This window comes from Megalopta genalis, unplaced genomic scaffold (assembly GCF_051020955.1).
Source record: "Megalopta genalis isolate 19385.01 unplaced genomic scaffold, iyMegGena1_principal scaffold0114, whole genome shotgun sequence".
Lineage (NCBI taxonomy): Eukaryota > Metazoa > Arthropoda > Insecta > Hymenoptera > Halictidae > Megalopta > Megalopta genalis.
The window spans coordinates 380,001-384,480 of record NW_027476183.1 but is presented as its reverse complement, the minus strand read 5'-3'; the positions used below and the strand labels follow the sequence as shown (position 1 = coordinate 384,480).

General features: G+C 45.6%; 2 non-coding genes across 2 annotated transcripts; both read left to right on the top strand.

Annotated features, from left to right (window-relative positions):
* The first annotated feature begins 318 nt into the window (after positions 1-318).
* On the top strand, positions 319-2,239 carry LOC143262343 (small subunit ribosomal RNA). The gene has a single exon (XR_013036185.1). It is a non-coding gene; the product is annotated as a small subunit ribosomal RNA (ribosomal RNA).
* Positions 2,240-3,567: 1,328 nt separating this feature from the next.
* On the top strand, positions 3,568-3,722 carry LOC143262328 (5.8S ribosomal RNA). The gene has a single exon (XR_013036170.1). It is a non-coding gene; the product is annotated as a 5.8S ribosomal RNA (ribosomal RNA).
* Positions 3,723-4,480: the final 758 nt, after the last annotated feature.

Here is a 4,480-nt window from a genome sequence, read left to right as displayed (position 1 = left end):
TTGAAGATAAAATTATCTTGTGATTTTATGAAGGCAAAGATAGAAACGTACGAAGCTGGCGTACGTAGAAAAATGTGATTTTATGATAGAACAAAAATATAATACGTACGTTTTTGGGCGTACGGTAAAATATCTGTATGGTAGAAAAATGAAAGAAATTGAGCGTTAAAGAAGATATGTTACAAGCGCGGAATGTGGCAAAACTTGTACATATTTGAAAGAGAAAAGTGGTGTGTCGACCTGACATATATATATGAAACAGGCGACGATGGAAAAGGATTTAAATTTTGTCCATTTTATATATACATATTGTATAGTTCCCTGGTTGATCCTGCCAGTAGTCATATGCTTGTCTCAAAGATTAAGCCATGCATGTCTCAGTACATGCCGTATTAAGGTGAAACCGCGAATGGCTCATTAAATCAGTTATGGTTTCTTAGATCGTACTAAAATTTACTTGGATAACTGTGGTAATTCTAGAGCTAATACATGCAAAACAGAGTTCCGACCAGAGATGGTAGGAACGCTTTTATTAGATCAAAACCAATCGGTGGCGGGTGTTTACACTCGTCCATCGTTTGCTTTGGTGACTCTGAATAACTTTGTGCTGATCGCATGGTCTTATAGCACCGGCGACGCATCTTTCAAATGTCTGCCTTATCAACTGTCGATGGTAGGTTCTGCGCCTACCATGGTTGTAACGGGTAACGGGGAATCAGGGTTCGATTCCGGAGAGGGAGCCTGAGAAACGGCTACCACATCCAAGGAAGGCAGCAGGCGCGCAAATTACCCACTCCCGGCACGGGGAGGTAGTGACGAAAAATAACGATACGGGACTCATCCGAGGCCCCGTAATCGGAATGAGTACACTTTAAATCCTTTAACGAGGATCCATTGGAGGGCAAGTCTGGTGCCAGCAGCCGCGGTAATTCCAGCTCCAATAGCGTATATTAAAGTTGTTGCGGTTAAAAAGCTCGTAGTTGAATCTGTGTGTCACAGTGTCGGTTCATCGCTCGCGGTGTTTAACTGGCATTATGTGGTACGTCCTACCGGTGGGCTTTGCTCTTCACGGGGCGGTCCAACTAATATCCCATCGCGGTGCTCTTCACTGAGTGTCGAGGTGGGCCGGTACGTTTACTTTGAACAAATTAGAGTGCTCAAAGCAGGCTACCTTCGCCTGAATACTGTGTGCATGGAATAATGGAATAGGACCTCGGTTCTATTTTGTTGGTTTTCGGAACCCCGAGGTAATGATTAATAGGGACAGATGGGGGCATTCGTATTGCGACGTTAGAGGTGAAATTCTTGGATCGTCGCAAGACGGACAGAAGCGAAAGCATTTGCCAAAAATGTTTTCATTAATCAAGAACGAAAGTTAGAGGTTCGAAGGCGATCAGATACCGCCCTAGTTCTAACCATAAACGATGCCAGCTAGCGATCCGCCGAAGTTCCTACGATGACTCGGCGGGCAGCTTCCGGGAAACCAAAGCTTTTGGGTTCCGGGGGAAGTATGGTTGCAAAGCTGAAACTTAAAGGAATTGACGGAAGGGCACCACCAGGAGTGGAGCCTGCGGCTTAATTTGACTCAACACGGGAAACCTCACCAGGCCCGGACACCGGAAGGATTGACAGATTGATAGCTCTTTCTTGATTCGGTGGGTGGTGGTGCATGGCCGTTCTTAGTTGGTGGAGCGATTTGTCTGGTTAATTCCGATAACGAACGAGACTCTAGCCTGCTAAATAGACGTAATTATGGTATCTCGAAGGCTCTCGGCTTCTGCCGGTGGGGTTTTTACTACCAACGTACAAACAAATCTTCTTAGAGGGACAGGCGGCTTCTAGCCGCACGAGATTGAGCAATAACAGGTCTGTGATGCCCTTAGATGTTCTGGGCCGCACGCGCGCTACACTGAAGGAATCAGCGTGTGTTCCCTGGCCGAAAGGCCCGGGTAACCCGCTGAACCTCCTTCGTGCTAGGGATTGGGGCTTGCAATTATTCCCCATGAACGAGGAATTCCCAGTAAGCGCGAGTCATAAGCTCGCGTTGATTACGTCCCTGCCCTTTGTACACACCGCCCGTCGCTACTACCGATTGAATGATTTAGTGAGGTCTTCGGACTGGTGCGCGGCAATGTTTCGGCATTGCCGATGATGCCGGGAAGATGACCAAACTTGATTATTTAGAGGAAGTAAAAGTCGTAACAAGGTTTCCGTAGGTGAACCTGCGGAAGGATCATTACAATGTTCCAATATATCTCAAAGAGAGAGGAGAGGAGGAGAGAAAATGAATTCGATTAGTTTGTGGATAAGAATTCATATAAAAAAAAAAGATATTGTTGAGCCCGCCAGATCATTCGTGCGTGATTTACACGGCCAGACGTGTGTACTACACGTATTAGGCCTTTGATCTGCGTTGCGTAGGCCACAACAAATCTTTCAAAGAGAGAGAGATATATGTGTTGTTGGGGTTTGTGATTATGAAGGTGCCCCAACGCACAAAAATATATAAAAATGTACAAAGTTGGGATGTGGTGTGGTGGAGAAGAGTTGGGCCCGACCAGATCATTCGTGCGTGATTTACACGGCAGACGTGTGTACTACACGTATTAGGCCTTTGATCTGCGTTGCGTAGGCCATCTTCCTTCCAAGACACACACGTGTTGGGGTTTGTGTGATTTTATGATAGTGCCTCAACACGGAAAAATAAGCGTACGAGAAGAGTTGGGCCCGACCAGATCATTCGTGCGTGATTTATACACGGCCAGACGCGTATTATATTACACGTATTAGGCCTTTGATCTGCGTTGCGTAGGCCATCTTCTCGATAGAGAGAAAGCCAATGTATTCTTTTTTCTTTCTTTACACACACACACACAGTTGTAGTAGGACAGGGAGGGATGCGAGCGTGCTAATCACGCTTCCTCAAGTCTTCGCTGTGGTGTAAAAAAAAAAGAAAAAAAGGAATCGTTGGGAAAGTCCAAAGGACGAAAATATCGGGCAGTCTGAAGATAACTTAATGCTCGTTTACATTGGTATCAAGAGAGACCGGCTTGTGTAGCTCGTTTCAATGCTGTGTCGTTGTCATTGACACCCTACTCTGTTGCGCGCTAGTGGCAGCATGAGCGTGGGACGTATATATATATGACACCCAGCTAGAGCCGGCCGTGAGTCCGTCCGGTGTAAATAACGACGAAAGGAGAGAGAAACTTTTCGAATCCAGTATCGGGTTGATAATTGTCCAGTTTGAATATCCATATCCCCGTCGTTTTTGGAGGTGATATACTCTCTGTGTTTCTTCGATAGAAGGCTTTTCAATGTTCTATTCGCTCCGACCGTCGAACTTGCAAGAAAACAGTGGTTTTGGATTTGCTCGTACATATATATATGGTTTCGACGGAAATATCTCGTTCTTTAAGGGACAATTATGTCGTTGTACGACGACTCCCGAATCTCCTTCGCGCGCTGGTTGGAGCTCTTCGGGTATCGGCTTGTTCCGAAATATAACACAAAAATGTGGTGGATAGCAAATACACATTATATATATATGAGAGAATAAAAGGGAAAAATTACCCTGAACGGTGGATCACTTGGCTCGTGGGTCGATGAAGAACGCAGCTAATTGCGCGTCAACGTGTGAACTGCAGGACACATGAACATCGACATTTCGAACGCACATTGCGGTCCACGGATACAATTCCTGGACCACGCCTGGCTGAGGGTCGTTTACGTACTTATAAACTGCTTGCGTTGATGGCACTTGTTGCCTATATACGTACGAGCGAATGATGGGCGCTTCGTCGGCGTTTGTCGCGGTCCTATGAATATTGAGAAATTTTACGTACGTCTAACAGTCTTCGAGAGAGATGGAAATCGTGTTCGAACTAGCGTGAGTGTGGAAGGCGGTGTCGTGTGTCGTATATGTTTTATATACGTCCGCCCGTCTGAAACACCGCTTCGAAGCGGTGACAAAATCTTTTTCGGGACGATTCGTATCCGTAGAACTATCGAGATTTCACTGGTACATTTTCAACGCGCTCCCGACGTCGCCTGAAATGAAACGAGATGGGTTTAACCCACGAAAGCGTACTACACGAGTCTGTCCTATGTGAAGACTGTGTACAGAGATCGAACGAACGCATGAAAGAAATTGAACGAAAGAACACATAACCCGCAAAAATATAGAGTAGAATTGTGACCGTTGCTTCGAATTTGAATTTATATGTATATATATATCATAGCCCCAGGGAGTGGAACCTATGAGTGTGGAAGGATGTCTCTTACCGTTATGTTGCCAGAGGAAAAAAAGTCTCTCTCTTCGTACGACACATTTGTGTACGAATTGTATCGATGGCTATATAGATCCGATGTTGCACATATTCTGAGTAAAGAACACCCCACCCGGGTTACCGTCCTAAAACTCTTCTATTGGTGTGGCTATGATGTGTGTGTCAACGCAATCGCGAGTCTGGTTCTACGGGAA